Genomic DNA, 20,792 nt, shown 5'->3' on the forward strand with positions numbered 1-20,792 from the left:
GTCCGTCCACGTTTGGAGTCAATGAGAAAATTGTGTGGGAACTTGGTAAAGGATTTTTTAACAATATTTGTACATAGTTAACTTCTACACTGGTGTGCAATAGTTCAAGTAATTGCTCAAAGTAGACACTGTTGCATGTGACACAATCCACTCTAACTGTAATGGGTACCCTAAATATCTTGTTTGTAAAAGCTTCAGAGGGGACAGTGCAGTGTCTTGTGTAGTGATGAACATCTAGCTGTGAAAATTTCAGGCAGAAGAGATGTCTACATGCTGACTACCATTCATGACGAAAGTACCTCACCTGTGTCTATTTGGGGGCAAGTTGCTGAAGTGCACAAACCTGACTAAAACAAGCACATGGGTAGCGTGGCTAGAGTAAATCAGAGATTGGAACCTTACAGTGCTGTTAGTATGTCATACATTTGGTATAAGAAGTTGGCTGTCCATTTGCTTTCATTTGGCAACTTTCAATGCTTTTGTTGTATTCAAAGATTGTTCTCAGGATTCAAAGATACGTTTTGTTCAGTTTGAGCAGACTGTAATAGCCATTCTTGTGGTAGTAGAGCAGGCAATTGCTCCTAGCATTGGCTAGATTCAAAGATCACCACTTTCCTGATTACATTAGTCCCACGCCCCAAAAAATAATCTTTCTCTGTAGGGGATGTAGAGCCTGTGTCTGAAGAAGCATGTGGAAGAAAACTCGCTTGCTCTGCCCTGAGTGTCCTTCTACTCCTGGGCCATGTGTGCCCGCATGTTTTAAATTGTACCACACTCAATGGAACTATTGAGAGCAACCTAAAGCATAAAATTGAAATGAGTGGTCTGTATCTTTTTATATTTTTTGTTCAGATTTCACAGTTGGCATTAGTGTAATGTATTTATTTAGAGCTGTTGTGTTTGTAGTTATAGTTTTTCATCCACTTCCAATTGGTTTGTGTGTTCTTTTTTGTTAAACAAATGTGATGGCAGTGTGTGTGGATTGAAGCTTGGCTGGTGGTGTGTGTGGACTGGTGCTTTGCTGGCGGTGTGCATGGCCTGCGATTGGCTGGAGGTGTGTGTGAGCTAGCATTTGGCTGGGAGTGTTCGTGAGCTGGCATTTGGCTGGCGGTGTGCGAGCAGTAAACCACAAAATCCTACCACCCAGCGTTTCCCCAATTGCCCCAGTAAACATGGTGTCCCACTTGTGTGGCCAGGCCTAGTGCCCACAATAGGAACAGATCAAACTAACATTGATGAGAGTACTCGCAAACGGACCCTCAGTGACTGTGTTTTGAATTGTTCTGTCACAAACACTGTTCCCAGCCACACAAGTGAGGTACCATTTTTATCAGAAGACCTGGGGGAATGCTGTGTGGAAAGAAGTTTGTGGCTCCCCACATATTCCAGAACTCTCCACAGAAATGTGAAGAAAATATGTTTTTTAGTCAAAGTTTGAGGTTTGAATTGTATTCTGGGTAATACAGCCTAGTGAGAGCCATGCATGTCACCCCATCCTGGATTCCTCTAAATGTATAGTCTTCAAAAATGTATAGGTTTGTTAGGTTTCCCTAGGTGCCGACTGAGCCAGGGCCCAAAATCCATAGCTAGGTGCATTGCAAAAAAAATGGTCTGTTTTCAGTCAAAAAATGTGATATGTCCACATTGCTTTTTGAGCGGTTTCCTGGCACAGGCAGCCTAACTGCACAAATGAGGTACCATTTTCATCACAAGGTTTTACAGATTGCACACTGGAATGAAGCTTGTGGCTCCCTGCAGATTCCAGAACTTTCCATCCCAGAAATTGGGGATAATGTGTTTTTTTAGTCAAAGTTTGAGGTTTGAAAAGGATTCTGGGTAATACAACCTAGGGACTATGCAACTTACCTAACCCTGGATTCCTATAGGTATCTAGTTTTCAAAAATGTCTAGGTTTGCTAGGTATCCCTAGGTGCTGGCTGAGACAGGGCCCAAAATCCACAGCTAAGCACATTGCAAAAAAAGGGTCCGTTTTCAGTGGAAAAATTGGATCTGCCCATGTTGAGTTTTGGGCCGTTTCCTGTCCCAGACACTTAGCCTACCAACACAGGTGAGGTACCGCTTTTATTAGAAGACTTTGAGGAATGCTGGGTGGAAGGAAGTTTGTGGCTCCCCGAAGATTCCGTAACTATGAGGAAAATGTGTTTTTAGTCAAAGTTTGAGGTTTTCAAATCATTCTGGGTAATACAACTTAGGGAGAGCCACGAAAGGCACCACATTCTTGATTTCTCTAGGTGTCTACTTTTCACAAATGTTTAGGTTTGCTAGGTTTCCCTAGGTGTCTGCTGAGCCAGGTCCCAAAATTCACAGCTAGTTCCATTGCAAAAAAAGGTAAATTTTCAGTGGAAAAATGAGTTGTGTCCACGCTGCGTTTTGGCCTGTTTTCTGTCGCTGGTACTAAGCCTACCAGTCAAGTGAGATATCATTTTTATCGGAGGGCTTGGGACAATGCTAGTTGGAAGGAAGTTTTGGCTCACCGAAGATTCCAGAACTTTCCATCACAGAATTGTGAGGAATATGTATTTTTTTATTCAATGTTTGAGGTCTGCAATGAATCCTGTGTTGTACAACCTAGTGAGAGCCATACAAGTCCGTCGTCCCTGGATGACCCTAGGTGCCTATGTGCCTAGTTTTAAAATTTTTACAGGTTAGCTAGGTTTCCCTAGGTGCCCAAAATCCATAGTTAAACATATTGCAAAAAAGGGTCTGTTTTTAGTGGAAAAATGTGATGTGTCAATGTTGTGTTTTGGGCCATTTCCTGTCGCGGACACTAAGCATACCTACAGAAGTGAGGTACCATTTTTACCAGAGGACTTGGGAGAATGCTATGTGGAAAGAAGTTTGTGGCTCCCTGCAGGTTCCCAAACTTTACATCACAGAAACATGAGCAAAATGTGTCTTTTTAGTCAAAGTTTGAAGTTTGCAAAGGATTTTGGGAAATACAACCTAGTGAGAGTCACACAAGTCACCCCATCTTGAATTCCTCTATGTGTCCAATTTAAAAAAATGTATATGTTTGCCAGGTTTCCCTAGGTGCCAAGCGAGCCATGGCCCAAAATCCACAGCCAGGCGCATAGCAAAAAAATTTAAATTTTCAGTGGAAAAGTGTGACGTGTCCACTTTGCGTTTTGGGCCATTTCCTGTCACGGGCACAAAGCCTACTGACACAAGTAAGGTACAATTTTTATCAGGAGACTTAGAGGAACACAGACTAGTAGAACAAGTGCTCATAGCAATAGTAGTTCTCTGCATTTGCACCTTCCAAATGTAAGACAGTGTGTAAAAAAAAGTCATTTGGAGATATGCCTTTTAATTCACGTTAGTATGAGTACCCACAAATTCAGAGATGTGGAAATAACCACTGCTTCTAAGCTCAATATTTAGTGCCAATTTTGGAAATACATAGGTTTCCTTGATACCTAATTTTCACTATTTATATTTTTCCTTATAAATTGCTGTATACCTGCTACAGAATGAAAAACCCTTGCAAAGTGCATCACAGGTATTGGCTATGGGTACCTTGATTTCTAGAAAACCCGCAAACCCTACATATCCCCACAAGCATAAGGGTCTAGCAGATGTAATGATATATTGATTTTGTATATCCGCCATTGTGAAATAAATTTACAAATGAAAACATTGTCACAAATTACCATTTTCTTCTTCTAATTTTCAATTATTTTTTAGTTCAACACTTTTTTTTTCTTTTGGGGAAACTTCGAAGAATCTACACACATGACCCCTTGCTGAATTACGAATTGTGTCTAGGTTTCAGAAATGTATAGATTTCTGGAATCCACCATGGGTTTCACACCCATTTCTACCACAAATTAGAGGGAGGTTGAAAGCACAAAATATAGGAAAAATGGGCTATCGCCCAATAAAATGCCTAAATTGTGGTAAAAAAAATTGGTATTCTGAATCAAGTCTGCCTGTTTCTGATAGCTGAGAAGATGGTGATTTTATCACTGCAGATCCTTCACTGATGACATTTGCAGCAAAAAAACAGACACTTTCTTCTGCAGCACTTTTTTCCATTTTTCCCCAAAAAACCAAAATGTACCAATATTTTGGCTGCTTTCTCAGTCCCCTCCCGAGGAATCCCCAAACCATGGGTACTTTTAGAATCCCCAGGATGTTGTAAACAAAGGATGTAAATTTTGCATAGATAGATTATGTGGACAAAAAGTTATGGAGGCCTATGCACGATCTACTCCAGTAGCCAAAAAGGCTTACCATTTGGAGGAAAAGGCCCAGCAGCGAAGGAGTTAAAAGCCTCCACTGGAATCCCTGCTGTAAACAATATCCACCAATAATTATTTTTTACAACTTTCCAAGCCATTGTAGGAAGCTGCTTGAAGGAATTCAGATTGTTAAACTAGGACTCCTTTTATCTTTTGGATCAGCAAGAACTCCCCTGCCAGTTGGAGTACCTTTCTGGCCCATAGACGTAAAGTAAAGCTGGATACCCTTCTTCACATTCCTTCATGTGGTACATGGGAATTCGTCTAGCAAGTAGGTAGTCTTCTATTTCTCTGATGTCATTGTCTTTGCAGCAGTTTTGAAGAGTTAAACCAGGGATGATTGTTAAAAGTGTCTGATTGAATACAGCTAAAGATGTCATGTACTCTTTGCCTACCTTTCACTACAGGGTGGTCAACTTCTACCACATGAAGTGAAGGCCCCACTAAGTCTGGAATTCCACTTTCCTTGAAAGGTGGATTTATCAAGGAATGTATTTGCAGGCAAATATAGCATGAAAGTTAGCATGAAAGTTAGCTGCACTGGCAAGAAAGCCATTAAAAAAAAAAAACATTAAGTTTTTCATTTGGCTGCATCACCTCTGAAATAACGAGGTGTAAAGAACAACAATTACAACTGATCGACAGAAGGTTCAAGTAGCAGGGAGCGGTTAAGACATCAGTTGAGACTTGTCAAATCTTTAGACTGTTTGTGTGAGAACTTCACTATTTTCAGTTAAAATATAGGTAATAAAAAATCTGTTATGTCCACTGATTTTCTTTTGAAGCCACAGACCTAGTCTCTGCTGCTGCATCACTCTGTTCAAGCCCCTGTTGCAGTTTTGCTCCCGGTGGAGAAAACCTTCTCTGCAGGATGACATCTAGAATTTGACTTTGGCACATTACTACTCCCTTAATACAATGCTAGGCTTATCAGTTTCAATGCAAAGTTGTTTTCCAGTATCAGAAATGGGGTACAAGGATAGGGGCTCTTTGGCACGCTTAACTGCCCAGAGTTCAAAATATAATTTTGATAGATTGTAACCAAAAACAATTTACTTGACATACAGTAAAAATAAGAAATTCACAGACTAGTACTATTGAGCAACAGCCCTTAATTACTTCAAACAGTGTTTTGAGAGATGAGCAAACAGAGGTGGCTTTAAACTTGGATGAAACCAAGAATAACTACTGCCAGCTCGCCTGGCTATCCAGGACTGACAGAGGTGGTAGGAAGAATGCTATAATGGCAAGGCAGGCCCTTTCACATTTTTAAGTTGGTCTGGCAGTCTCCTGCAATCAAGTCCTCTGTCCGTTCATGTGGGACATGAATGTTGCCTGTGTGTACGTTGGTGTGTGTGTAGAGCTTGTTTGTGTGGTATAAATCGCCGTAACCACGCTGGAATCCAATCTGAATTTGCTACATCTTAGTTGTAGCTAAAATATCGGGCTGCAGGAAACCCAGTTAGCAGAGGATTAGAGGTCTCCTCCAGGACACTCCAGGGAGGCTTTGTAAACGGTCAGGCTTGTGTGTGTGGAGGATAGGAAACAGAGGGTTCCCCCACGGGTTAACCGATAGTTAATTGTGATCGCCTCCCTTTCCTTTTTTAATCTTCTTTTATGTCTCGCCTGACAGGAGGCTCCCAGCTCCACCTCACTTTCATGCTAGTACCTTCTAACAATTACCTTTGCAGAACTAATTTGAGTGCAGAAGGCCAAAGGATGAGAATTGCCTAGAGCCAGTCTCAGAGTTAACTACTGAAATAGACAATAACTATCTTTAACTTTAGCATAAGGACAGGACAGAAACATCCAGCCAGTGTGCCAAGATGTGTCTACCCTTGTGTAATAATCCGTTCCTGAAGGAGTCACTTGTGTATACTTAGAGTTAAGCTGATAGAATAATCCAACTATCACTGAATTAAACTAACAAACAAAAAAACAATAGTAAGGTGTACCAACAAAAATTCCCACAAAAAATGCCTTTTATCACTTTTTTAATTAGATAAATGAAAAAATTACAATAAATTATACATTCCATTCCGTTGATATTCAATCAGGGTTTTATGATACAATTTTGTACAAAATAATACCAGCCCACACTGAACAGATAAATCAATTTCCTTCTTTGAAATAGTCAATGGGGAAAGGAGTATTCACCTAGCATGTCACACAATTTGTATACACAGTCACTTTCTTATTGGCAAAAAAATGGATGTAAAGGTAGATTGATGTTAGAGAGGATAGGATGATGACATTTCAGCCTCCAAAGTCAAACTAGTCCAAGAGACCATCATCCGGACTTAAAGAAGTAATCAAAGCCAAACTGTCCAATCCCCTGAGAAATCAACAACTTCGTCTCCAAGTAATTATCCCCAAATTTATAAAGTTATGTACTTTTATAAATCCTCCCAAAAAATCAGATCTGCTAATATTCCTAAGATTCCTAATTTGTTGAAGAAAACAGGTAGATCAGATTTTTGGGACCACATATGTTGAGAAAATCTTATTAAATCTAGAGGATTTTAAAAAGTACAGAACTTTCTATATATGGGGAGAATGACAGAGTATTGAGTGCATTCAATTTGGCATGCAATTTGTAAGGGTTGGAATAAGGGCACTGAGGTCTGGTTAGCAGGACGTAGTGCACTGTCAGAGTCAAAAAAGCAATAGCTTCAATCCAAAAATGTGGGGACATTTCCTTACATGGCTCCCCTCCAGATGAAAGGTGATGAACAACTTAATCCTTATCCTGGTTGCTCTCATCAGCTAAGTGGAAGAACTTGGAAAGGCCCTCTGCATTGGCATAGCCAGTCCCAGCTCGGTGTTCCACTTCAAGGCACTTACTTGCCTTGATAGTCAGCCCTGCCTGTTGAAGGGCTTGAAGCACTTCCTTGATGCAGAACTGGTGATCCTCCCAGATGGAACTATAGACAACAATATCATCTAGATGTGCTGCACAGAACATTTTCTGACCTGAAAGTATTCTATTCACCAACCTCTGGAGGGTGGCAGATTTTCTTTCAACCCAAAAGCCATCACCTCAAACTAAAAGTTGCCTTCTGGGGTTGAAAAGGAAGACCTCTTCTTGGCTCCTGGTTTGAGAGCTATTTGTCAATAACCTGAAGTCAGGTCAAAGGTACTCAGATGGGGTGAGCATCAGTCTCAGTGACTGCATTTAGACCTCTGTAATGAAATAAGTAATGGCACACATGTAAAATTACAATATCAATATGAAAGTACATCGATGTATCAGAAGAGACAGTAGAACATTATTTTTAATATTATCATGTGCATTAAAGTCCTTCCTTGCGTTACGAAAAGCGTTTATTCAGAAATGAAATTTAGCAGTCCAAATTAACTGTTCCATCCAGAAATTTTACAAAATCACATGTGCATCTCCAAAAGCAAAATCTTCAAATTTCTTTAGCTTGTCCGTCATTCACAAATACATATCCCAAAACACCCAAAACCTTCAACTTGCTTGTCCGTCAACACGTGTTTCATCCGTGGAGCTAATGAAATTTGAAGATGTCCAGGAAAGGGGGTGCCATGGGCCAGGTTAAGGAGTTATTATATGTACTGTTGGGAGACCACCACTTTCCTGGTTGCCCTGGTTTGAAGTCCCTTGCCTCACTGTACAGGATTCCCTCCTCCCAGTATACCTTATGGGTACCACTGACGTCAGCTTCCTCCTGTCTGACAGCTAACTTTCTCAGGCCCTCAAGAGTGGAACACATTTTCTGCCCCTGGCTCAAGTAGTCTGTGGAGGGACCACCTGTTCCTTGAAATTCTGCTAAGTCAGGTAAGTCTCTCAAGGCAGCGCCCTCCTCATCCGGGACCGGGCCCTCCACCTGATGGTCAGGATCCTTCTGGCTCTGAGGACCTTTTGAAGAAGCCTTCCAAGGCTTCCTGCCCTTTCTCTTGTTGCTAGGGACTTGGACAACTGCTTCAGGATCCATAGTCCCTTACGTTCCCATAAGGCCTCCTGTGCTCTTGTGAAGACACAAATCTTGCTGCATGAGTCCATCTCTCCACCTGTCCCCAGAGAGACATTTCAAGGTCATTGCCCAATAGACACTCCAATGGGGAGGCAGGGGACACAGATGTTTTCTTAGGGCCAGTAACCCCTCTTCACTCAAAGTCTACCACAGCTATGGAATGGGACTTTGTCACATTGTCAATTTTGACTATCTCATCCTCCTCATCAGGTAGGATCTGGCTGGGGAAACCAGCATGGTCATAACCATAGTTATACTGGCACCTGTAACCCTAAGGGTCTGAACCTCCACTCCATTCATTTTTGGCAACTGTCTGTATTTTATCACACTGGCAGGCCGGCGAGCCAAAGGTTAAATTTCCTTACCACTCCAGGAAACTATTGTGGCTTCAGTACCCCTTGCATTCCCCAGGTACAACTTCCACCCCAATCCCTACACTGGCTTTCCCCTCTGGAGTGTCACCGTGGGTGACTTTTTGGTGCATGCAGCATCACCAATTTGTTTCCCTGGCAATCTACAGAAAAAGCATACTCCGCCTCTGAAGGATCACAATTATTTCCCTGATACCCCCTCCTCTTTGATTGAGATGTGGCTCTGGGCTCCATTCCTTGGACGTCTTTTGGGGACTCTGGGTCTATCTGACTTTATACATTTGCCCCCATCTGTCCCTTGAAGGGGGGACTTTCCTCCTTGTTTGTGTTCATCACTCCAGTGCATTACCACTCATCAGTTAGCTTTCCAAGCTCTCTAGGGCTAGATAACTTGGAATCTACTAGATTCTGGTGTTACTTCTCTGAGGAACAATTGGTAAGTATGTGATTTTACAAGCCCTCATTGGTATCAACCTTGTTACCCTTAATCCAGCCATGCAGAGACTTCACAGAGGCATCTACAAAATATACCCATGTTTCTGTTGCTCACTTTTGTGTGTTCTTAAACATGTGTCTATACTTTTCAGGGTTAGACTAAAGAGTTCAATGAGTGCACCCATCATGTGAGTGCAAGCCTCTGCCACCTCATCCTCAAGTGTAATCAGCCTATCTTTCCCTACAGTTGGAATGGGTTCCCACAGTAAGGACACCCGATGATCTGCATTTGTCTATGTCACCCCCCAGTGAATTTAGGAACAGTCACCTTGTGCAACCTGTCCTGGGATCGGAGGCACCCACAGCAGTTACCTCTGCCATTCTGTTGCTGCCATCCTTCAACTGGGATCTTATCATCAGCTGGACCATTCTCTCCTCCGGAGATAATCCTTTCTGTTCTAGGGCCAGCTTCATCTCCTGTAGCTCCAAAAGGCTAAGCTGCGCTCCTAGGTCCGTAGGCCTCCTCACTGATGTGAAGCTCCTCTCACCCCCAGACAGGTAGTCATGACTTGAACGAATTGTGAAGACCACACTCTACTGGTCCCTATCGGTGAATGGATCATTGTTGTCATCCTCATCGCCACTCTAAGGGATTATCTCATCCTCCAGCAGGACCTATGCTTTCCCTACCTCCTCCCAAGCTTTGAGGACTTTCTCCAGGTCATCTTTCTTGGCTGACACCCCTGGAAGAATTTTTCTCTGCTTGCACAAAGCCCTCAACTCTTTGATTTTCAATCTGGGCAAGGTGGCCAAGTCAATTTCTTTGCTCTCCATCCTTGGAGATTTTAGTGGAAAACACTTTTTGCAACCTTTTAATGTTTCTTCTTAGAAGGAGAAGCCTTTGTAAATATCCGAACTTGGCCAAAATGTTTCTCACTTTCTGACTTGGCAATCTCTTCCAGTCGGTTACTGACTTTGTTAGTTGTCTGGTATAGCTAAACACAAGTTCTGGATCCCATATCTAGGCACCAATGTGATGAACTGGGTGTACTATATGATATGGCTGGGAGGTCCTATTGTGCAGTACAATCTCAAATACAATTGTGGATACAGTCAGGTACATTTACTTAAGCTTAAGCTTAGCTGTGGCTGCGATCAGTAACGCTTAGCAAATGAGCAATGTGTAAAGCATTTAATAGCACCAAACAACAAAATAAGAATGTCACACAACATGAAAGAACCAAGACACAAATGTATAAAAATAGATTATATACTTAGGAATTTTGGAGACCTTGATCACCAAAATTCACCTCAGGTTGCTGAAGACACAGATTTTAGAACAAATAAATAACCTTTATATCAACTGAAAACAAGCATTGGCCAACAAAAAGTTTGTAAACTTTTGAAAAGTTTGAAACAATTAGTTCGGCATCTTCACCCCAAGTTGGGTGACCAAGTACACCAGGACAGAGGTCTTTGTTGCCATAAAGGATACTTTGGACAGTTGCTTGACCTCCAGAGAGTTTTTAAAGCAAGATCAAAACTTTACAGGTTGACCGCCATGAACACCAACTGAATAGTCCTGATGCTGAGGGATGCAGACAAAAAGATGCTCAAAGGACCCTTGTGTTGTGGTGCAGTCAATGGAGGTGCCTTAGTGGGTGCTCCTCAGGTGAAGAAGGGTGAACTTGGCCACAGAGGTGGGGGTCTCCTAAAGTCTTCTATATTGTAGTAAGAGGACTGCCTATGCTGGGCTACAGGTCACTCTACACGACGGTTGGGGCAAAATCCCTTGGTGGGGGCTAGTGCCCCATGGGTATGACAAATTCAGATTCTGATAGCACTTCCAGGTCTGGCAAACACAAGTACAGGCTTTGGCCATCGCTGATCTGCCTGGCGACTGGTAGCAGCAAAATATCTTCAGTGGCAACCAATTTGTTGGTTTGGGCTCTTTCAGCTCTTGTGTCCCTGGAGATGGTACCAGGAAAACAGTCGACTGATCCTTGGAGACACTGCTGTTTTTGGATGTCTGTAATCAACTTTTCCCTGAGTCAGGAGCTGTAGACACTGTCCAAACTTTGCTAGCTCAAAGTGCAGCAGGTGCAGTCCTTCTGACCGTGCAGCCTCTCTTTGTGTGGGTCCAAGGGCAGCAGGGCACTCCTTCTTCAGTCCTCCTTTTCAACTCCAGCATGATCTGAGGGTAAGGCTGCTAGAGGTGCCACATTTATCTGAGCTAAGTGCCCTGTGGGGACCATGCAATCACTAGCCAATGGGCTACTGGGTCCCCTCCTACCTAGTGATGATATTGCTGTGATGTGTGGCATCTGGCTACTCCAGAATGCCATATTCTTGCCCCTTTGAAGATGATGTGACCCTTCCTCGGACATCAGAAGCTTGGTAGCCTATCTTGGAGGTGTGGCTACCTGTAGGCAACACGTCCACAGTAAAACCAGTTGGAGGGGAAGTTTCCCATTGCTGGCCCTGTCTCCATACTGTCTACAAGAACAAAAGGTATCCTGCTCAGGGATGTTATGGCTGGCGGCCCATCAAAGGCAGCTTCCCCTTTGAAACTTGCCTTCTGGGCTAACCCCCTGAGTGTCCATACTGGCAGAGAAGATGACACCTCGCTCTGCAGCAACTGCTTTTCTTCTTGAGCCTGGCAGTTGTTCACACATCTCCGCAGGTGGGCAGAAACCTTTTTCTTTGTGTATGCCTTCATGGGGCTACTGGACTAAAAGAGGCACAGAGTGGCAACTTTCTAAAAGTTGCTTAGCCTCAAAAGTGTCATTTAACTTGACCATCAAGTCACATTCAGTGTCACAATTCATTTGATACCTTTTATGACTCAGTTATGTAGTCCCATTTAGAAGTTAGCCAGGTTGGTATGCCACCCAGTAACTCTGTGATAGTCTATGGGGCTTCTAACTTTACCCACCATAAAATAACAATTTGAAAATGTTGCTATTAAGATATATTGAAAAACGTATGTCTTTCATAACAAGGAAAGCCTAAGGAGCCCTATGGCAGGAGGCCATAGGGCTCCATAGGCCTTCCTTAGGGGAGACTTATCTATAATGTTAAGGGATAGGGTGGCTTCACATTGGTTTCAAAGGCAAAGTCAAACTGGCAGTGAAAACGATGTCCTTCGAGTCCGCAGGGCATGCTGTAAGCCATTTTCTACCTTGTCACACAAAGGGAGGCACAAACAGTGCTGCAGCCCTGAGTTGACACTCATGTTAAGGGATAGGGTGGCTTTACATTGGTTTCAAAGGCAAAGTCGAACTGGCAGTGAAAACGATGTCCTTCGAGTCCGCAGGGCATGCTGTAAGCCATTTTCTACCTTGTCATACGAAGGGTGGCACAAACAGTGATGCAGCCCTGAGTGGACACTCTGCCTTACATTCCCTGGGTACTATATACAAGGGACTTATAAGTAAGTCAGTCTTTGCCAATTGAGTGCAGCCAATTTGACATGTACTTTGTATAGGGTTAGGACACTGGCACAGAGCTCTTGTTAGCAGGCCTCAGTGCACTCTCAAAGTTGAAAAACCAGCAGCATCGGTCTAAAAATGTGGGGGTGAACATGCAAAAAGAGGCATTTCCTCACAAGTAATCATACACCTGAAGGAAAACCAAGACAACTGTCTGTGATCCTCAGGAAGGAATCAAGGGTGCTGTGTAGCTTATTTGGGTGGTGAGCTTTGTGTCCGGGTTAGGGGAAGACCCCAACCTGCAAGATTCACCTTCCTGTGATCACCGCAACTCAAAAGCAGCCTCCTCACCTGCTGCTGGTTCTGCCTCAACTTACCTATTAATCTACACTTGCACAGTAATGGCTACTTGGACACCAGGTGGTAGGAGCTGACACCTGCACTCTGTGGGCCATGTAGAGCACACCACATAGATCAGCATTGTGCTGCCAAACACAAGAAGACACTACGGAAGCTATCTGCACTACCACAATCAAACAAAAGACAAAGATACTGTGCAACCCAAAGGAAAGCAAGCTGACGAATGATGTTCTCACTCACAGGAAGGAACATAATTGCAAGTGCTGGCCTACGCCAGAGATTTACCAAACCCAATCTCCCCTGCAAGAGTGAACACCTTCAACTAATATGGAATTGATTTGCAAGGTGTACCTAAAAGTTTCCCCAGGGACAGCTTAGATTGTCTTCTCCGTGCTCACTAGGCATTATCAGTAATATCCTCATAGATGCTAAGGGTTAAAAAAAAACGTGTATTTGGTGCTTAGTGTATGCTCTAGAGTCAGGTTAAGTCCCAGGAAACCTGGTAAAATACTCTAATAAGTAAGTTTTGAGGCCAGTAACCTCTGACTGCCATGGAGCTCTTGAGAACGTTCCTATAGCAGGGATTGGTTTCTGCTTCGGAATAATTGCACAAACCTTTAATTACTGAGGGTAAAATTGAAAAACAAAACAGTGCGATGTGTTCTATATTTACAGTGTTCACAAATAATGACAATGTATGCCTAGACGATGCAACTAATATTTCTTCTCTTACTAATTTGCATAAATTATTTCAATATACTATGGTCAAATGATATAAATATGTCATTGAGCAACCTGAAAAGTATGCTATATTTAGTTATTTTTCGTGGTTGAGTCTGTATTAGAATAATAATCTATATGGTTAACAATGGGCCAATGTGCTCATTGCCACCGAGTGTCATGCTTGTTAATGAAGCAGGCTAGAACACAAAAAATATAGAAAGCGTTGTGCAGAAGTGGCAGTAGAGCAGAAACTCTGGCATTTTAAACGCAGATCTGCTTCCTCTATGTCAGAAATCATTTCTCAAGTTTGGGTGGGCTAATGACTCACTAATAACGTGATGCTCTTCCAGCGAATCTCAATGTCCTGTCAGCCTCAGGACTTCACTCCCCTAAATTCTGCTACAAAATATTTAGAATGTAAATATTGGACGACAGTATTGCACCCGAGAGTAGCCAGGCCTTGAGAACGCACACCTTTGGTTGTGCTTTTATGCGTTGCAGGAGTGAAACACAATTGTAGTCAACAATACATATATTGTGTGCTTTAATTCTACTAATGCTAAGGGAAGCATCCAATGTATTCTTGGAGGAGCCTTCACAGTAGAAGATTAATAATTCATATATAAGAATGTTTAAATGGTGATTTTTACAAGATTTGATTGTAATACTTGTGCACATTTGTGCTCATGTATTTTGAATAAGGTACCTACGTATAATTATGCTTATTTCTAATTTATTGAAATTTTAATTGAAGGTGCATGTATAATCATGTATTTTGAATGTGCATTGAAGTATTATACTAAGCTAGCTTAACTAAAGGCCTAAAATGTTGATATGTGTCTAACCTTCAACGTGGAGTTTGTTTGCATTGCAATATTTTTTTATTTTGAAGATGCACCTATCTTAGTTTATAGTTAATGAAAGACATTTTTGTATCTGAGATAGTAGGCTGCGAGAGGATTGTTTGGTGAACTGAGAAGGAGGACTCCTATTTAGATACTGTGCTCCTAGGGGCTCTCACGTTCATCCTGATGTTTGACTCGTGGGATGAGAACTTAAGGGACTTGCAATTTCAATTGTGCATGGAAGATGGAAAACTGCTGGTGTTGGTGACATGGATTCTCAAACATTCTGCAAGGTTTAATTGGTATTCATTTAGCTAGATGAAAGCAGACCCCATTTGCCCTTTGGCGAGAGCAGATTCTTCTAGACTTTGACTCTACAGAGGTTTCTGCTATGCTGACACTTTCCTATTGACTCCATCATTTCCTGTATTTCCTAAGAGATAATTAGGATTCCCCTATAGCTTAGCTGGAATACTTGGACTAAATTAGTATTCAAATGATCAGGCAAGAGGACTGTGTGTTGTACACAGACCACCATAATCTCTCATCTTTTGTATTGCTGCAACTGAGATCCTTGTATGCCTTATGCTTGTACAAATGAATCTGATTCCATGCTTTACTTCACCTTTGGTGATTTTGAATTTATATAGCAAGTTTCTGGGACTCATTTACATAATTGTGTCCTTGAATAAACCGGTAAACTTTATTTTCTGTCACCAAGATTTAATGTGTGACCAAATAGGCTACACTGTTAATTGATTTGAAAGTGTTGATTTTGACTCCTTTTACCTCTTAAGACTCCTAAAAAGATCTGTCAGAGGAAGAGGAGTAATATTATGGGCCAGAGCATAATCAGCCTCAATCTTTTATTGAATGCAACAGAGGTTGTACGCAGATGTGTTGCTTGAAAGATGTAGTCCTTCACAAAAGTGATTTAACAGCTGATAAAAAGGTTAAAGAAAATGTGATCAAGAAAGCAAATGACATACCACCCGTAAGTCGGTTTACTGCAAACCATTCATCTCTGTTTTTGCGATTTGAAGTACCTTTTCTCTGGTAGTAATGACACACAGTAAACAATGGCTGCAGCAGCATACAGTTTTCTGTGGTCTGAATGGATGTTTATTCCCCTAAATAAAATTCAGGTGTTCGGGAATCGATATCGCACACTGTTCGACTCCTGTGATGTCACAGAGTTAAGCTTTTCCCCAAGCCTTCATCACACAACTGCCTCTTGCTTGCTCCTGAGAAGCTAGGTCAGTGGCATGGACCACTACATAAAAAAAGTAAATATTGGAAAAGTGCTTACTTTTCATGCCTGCCATTCCTTCCTGACCTCTGAGATTTAGGGGTAGCAAGAGCAGTGCCAGATCTAGCAAAGAGCAAGCGGAATAGGAGCTGCTAACCCTGGCTGTCGTTAATTGATGTTCATCATAAAGTGTCTCTGCTAAGTGCATGGATACAAGGATGCAGGATTTTTAATTATCCATCGGGGGTGCCGATGTACATGTAGGAGGAAAATTTCTGGCACCTTGCACAGGGTTTGCCTCCAAAAGTGAAGCAAGAGTTGTGCCCTACTTTGCATCAAGAGGGCATCCCATAGGTGGAACACTGACATTCCCATGCAGCCACTCATGGGTTTTGATACAAATCCCTTTCTACTAACTTTTGATGGATTTGGCCCAAAAAATTATTCCTCTTCAAGACAAATGTAACAGTGGAGTAAGTTTCAAAAGCCTCCACGCTTTTCCAACTTTGCATGTGTGGTGCACAGTACAGCACATTTGCAAAATAAGAAAAGTATTCAACTATGTGAAGGCATAGTTTTTATACTGGAAAGATACCCTTCTAGTACAAAACCTATGCTTGATAGACTGCACACTGCTTTTCTCTCTCACTTACATAATGCACAGAAAATGTGTTTGCTCCGCTGTGTTGCGACAAAAGGTCGGCTCGTTGTGGGAGTCCCTCTTCAGTAAATTGTTTGGACCTTTATATTTTTACACGAATTAGACTGTTTCTCGAAATTAAACTATGCAGTCTGACTTTTATACTTCCTTCCAACTAAATATCTAATCAATAATGGAGACTATTATTTTCTGTGCCCCTTCCCATTTACCGTATTGATAAGGGACACAATGTAGCATGACAAACACAATGTAGTTAGCAACCCCCCAAATGCACTTTGTATCCTGCCTTCCTGAAAGATAAACACATTCGGGAGGCAGGCTTCTTTTGGACGTAATTAGTGTGTGAATTTCCATATTGGAGCACAGATGGATTTGTTATTCAATACAGAAATGAAGCCGTCCTGCTGCTTGTTTCTTCCTGAAGCTGTCATTCAGAGGAGTGAGTGGGAGGGCAGTGGAACACAGATCCGGTACATCAAAAGAATCATTCAGCTGAGGAGTCATTTCGCCATCACGGAAAAAAATACAGAATGCAAGATGGGAGATATTTAGAATCCAGAAGCCCTGCAGTGTACACCGCGGGACACCTGAGGAAGTAACCTTTACTTCAATTTGCGTTTAGTGGTTGCTCATTCCTACTGGCTCCTTGGTCATGGTGGCAGAGATAAGGCAAGGCCATGTTGGTGTAGACTACGTGCAGCCTGTGCACAGTTACATATTCATGGAGAAAATATTTAGAAAATGCAAAGTAACTGCAATGTCATATCTGTGGTGGGTGATCTTTTTGTTTTAATTGATGGGACATAATAACCAGCAAATTGAAGCTAGGGAGAACAGCAAGAAGGTGTGATTTCCTCCATGGTGATTTTGAGAGTGGGTGGGGTGGTCTTCTGTGAAAGTTTTGAAAAAAATACTGAATTTTACGGACAAATTTTCACATAAAGGTGCTACAGAGGCAAAGGCTCCGAAAGGCCACCCATGAAATATTCATTCTCTTTAAGCATGTGCCAGGTAAGCATGACCATCACCAAGAGTGTTGCACGTTCACTTGTTCTAAGATCATTTTGAGAACATAATGCTGTTGTAAACCCCTTACCAGACAGCTTGTCATCCACAGGGCAGAAAGTTCACACTCCAATTGTAGGGTCACTGAAAGAAAAGGTATGTTATCACTTTTAAATATTTGTTTGAGAGGCTTGTGAAGCGAGAACTACCACATTGCCCACCACTACTCGTCCTAGTCATGGGTTCACAATGCCTTTTTCTCAAGATTGAATATTTTATGCCCCCTAAGCAAGTGAGGATAGTCTCACTCCCTCAGTGTATGAGTGTGAATGTAATAATAGGATAGCTGAATATCAGGATGATCTTACTGAGTATGTGGCACGTGAGTGGCTTACTAGCTTTCAAATCCTTTTTCTTTCTGCTCATACTGTCTGGACTATGCATTATGCCTTCTTCGCAACCACAAGAAGGGACAAGGACATTTGCACCCACATTAAAACATAGTTGTGTACTTAAAAAAATATTGTCCACACATTACTATTGGTGACCAATGTTTTCTTTATTTGCAGAAATCAAGTTACAAACAAACATCTTGTGGCATTGGCCACAAAATGAACAGCCCAGAGATCATCATGTGTTGCTTCATATAATAACCTGTGATGATACTTTTGCAAGTCAACTTGACAATATGTGGTTTATTCTTTTAGTTCTTCCCTTAAATGATAATATTCCAAAGGTGATTTGTGGGATTTGCAGAAATGGCTTTGCAAATCAACACTTCTGTGAAGTGCAGTAAGATGGAACACTTTGATATCAAACCAACTTTGGTAAGTCAATAAATGTATGTTCGTTCAGTTATTCTCATAGAAGGGGTTCTCAAAAAGTCTGGGGAAGTTGAGGCATACTACACCCTTCCATTAGAACTGTACTCAGAAACAGTGTTTTTGTTTGGTTTGGTAGAAGTCCACTCATTAATTCTTGAGGTATGTGTCTAATAAAGTTGCAGAGAGGACTGTAAGGCATTACCATTTTTGTATTTCTGTGCTATTTGTGATCCGTTAATCCTTCAGAAACCAAGAAATTTAAAAAAAGGAACCTGATTCTTCCATCATCCCTTTCTGCAGTTTCACAGTACCATAGTTGGTACCCTAGATCCAAGTGATCTGATTGACTGCTGCAAGTGAAAAGTTCTCATGTGGAAGCCATTTCAGGGTGCAGGACATGGTCCCTCTGCCATTTAAGGGGATCATTGTTGGAACACCATTACCCCTAGGTCTTAGTGAAGGGAGTGGGGCTTCAATGTTTCCGACATCGAGTAATTATAAAAAAAATATATAACTACGAAATCGATAGATTCGTTTTGGCATTTGCAGAACTCCAATGCCTAAAATGGTTCCAGTTGCATTTGTAGGTGTTGAGGATCCATGGATACCAAAAAGGCTACTGCAAATACAATGCAAGGTTCTTCATCTGTGGATGCGGCTTCAGAAACGTAAACTTTCAAAAGGACTGCATGGGTTGGAAAAGCTTGCCCTGGTTTTGCAAAGCCTGGGTATGATACTTGTTCTAGGTTTGCAGCACCAAACTAAGCTTGCAAATCAGAAAAAAAAGTAAAAAGCAAATAAATTAAGTCAAGCACTGGGTATTGGAAGTTATGCACATGATAAAAAATAACGACATTCACTGAAAAAAATACAGTAAAAACTGTTATGGTTCCAGCTGAAACATACAAAGGTAGTACCATTTTTGGCCCCTTGTATTGCACAAAATGAAGGTTAGAAAACCTATAGTCTAATAAGGTCATGCAGGGTACATAGGGATCCATTAAAGGTAGGAAATATTTCACAGTTCCCTGTGAAAATGAGTGTCATGATCATAAAGACAGTCCGCAAACCACATTGTAGAAATAAATCATTTTCAGGACCACTTAGATGATTGTAGCAAGGTTATCTGATTTATTGTCAATACTATCTAATTTATGCAGCAGAAAGGCAAATTCTGTAGCCCATTCTTTGGCAGTATTATTATCATGCACTAGAAAAGATGCTTTGAAATATCTGCAAATTATGTAACCAATTATGTGGCAAATGCCATAAATCCATAATTAATGGTAAACAGCTCCAGCCACAGCATTTAAAAATCCACTGTCCCTCATCATTTTCGATTGTTTCGACAACTGACAATTGTTTAATCATCAATGTCTTTATGAAAGGGAAATCAAAATATCCTGATCCCATTGAGTGTTCATTGTTGTACTTCATGAAACCAACGTTTTCAAGCTAAACACCCAAAAATAAACATATATCTAAAAAAAAGGTATGGCAGGTAACAAGCGTAATATGGCCCTATGTAGCGATCTCAGGGTTTTAGTGAAAATTACAAATCACTTTCCCCTTTGCGGTCTACGATGTTACCAGAACCTATTGAGGGTAAAGTTGTACCCTATTGAACAGTTAATCATTATGTATCATCTTTTTCTCGCTCCCTCCCTCCCTCTGTCTCTCTCTTCCTATGCATATGTATATATTTTCACTTAAAAAACAAAGGTTACAGGGACGTTATAGTTAAGTTTTGAGTTTACTCGCACAAAACCACAGAAATTCAGCAGTTAGTTAGCTGAGGTAAATATAACTTGTGCCCTAAGGTAACTATAACTCACGCCCTTTCAAAGCACTGCTAATTACCACAGATGTATGATATCTTTAATATCATCATTCGTAATATCAATGTAACTTTTGCAGTAAAATTATTGAGGATTGAGGGCCTGATTTAGAACTCAACAAATGGGTTACTCCGTCACAACAGTGACAGATATCCTGTTTGCCGAAATTTAAATCCCATTCTATCCTATAGTATTTAGATTTCGGCAGACAGGATATCCGTCAGTGTTGTCTGTCCACCGAGTTTTAAATCAAGCCCTAAGTCTGCAGATGTTTCATTTGCCTCAGTGCGGGCAGGAAAACAAATGTAAAAATTGCTCCTGCCTGCAGTGAGCTGGACTTGAAGGCGGGGAGTCAGCTGGGGCCATGGGGGCAGTGGGTTCCCCCGCATCCCCCAACAAAGATGCAGTGGGTCCCCTGGGAGGGCTCCATGGCACCCACTCTATACCGGCTAGGCCATGGATGATGGGGTCCCCGGGCCAATATTGGCCTGGGGAGGGGGGCTGCATGCTCCTCTCCCCCTTCATCATATGGCTGGGCCTCAAAAGAGGGGTTCCCTGGGGCTCAAATTATTAATTGAAATGGCCCTTGGAGATAGGTTCCCTGGGGCAAATAATGGCCGCTAGAAGGAGGGCTCCATGCCCCCTTCCCTTTTTGGTCGAGCTTAGCAGCACGCAAGCTCTGCTTTTCCAACGTGTTGCTATGTATCTGGGCTTTTAACCACGCCCACCGCACGCCCATCACTATTACTTGTTCAAGGGCTTGCCTTTCAAAAATCCTTTGTTGTCATTG

At 41.8% G+C, this 20,792-nt stretch overlaps 1 long non-coding RNA gene across 1 annotated transcript in view; it reads right to left on the reverse strand.

The window, feature by feature from the left end:
• Nucleotides 1-7,407: 7,407 nt before the first annotated feature.
• LOC138249089 (uncharacterized) overlaps nt 7,408-20,792 on the reverse strand; it is a 162,144-nt gene continuing 148,759 nt past the window's right edge. Inside the window, exons 2-3 of the long non-coding RNA XR_011194709.1 lie at nt 17,432-17,484; nt 7,408-7,445 (exon numbers count right to left, since the gene is read on the reverse strand). This is a non-coding gene — a long non-coding RNA (uncharacterized lncRNA). The remainder of the gene's footprint in view (nt 7,446-17,431; nt 17,485-20,792) is intronic.

Source organism: Pleurodeles waltl, chromosome 8 (assembly GCF_031143425.1).
Source record: "Pleurodeles waltl isolate 20211129_DDA chromosome 8, aPleWal1.hap1.20221129, whole genome shotgun sequence".
Classification (NCBI taxonomy): Eukaryota; Metazoa; Chordata; class Amphibia; order Caudata; family Salamandridae; genus Pleurodeles; species Pleurodeles waltl.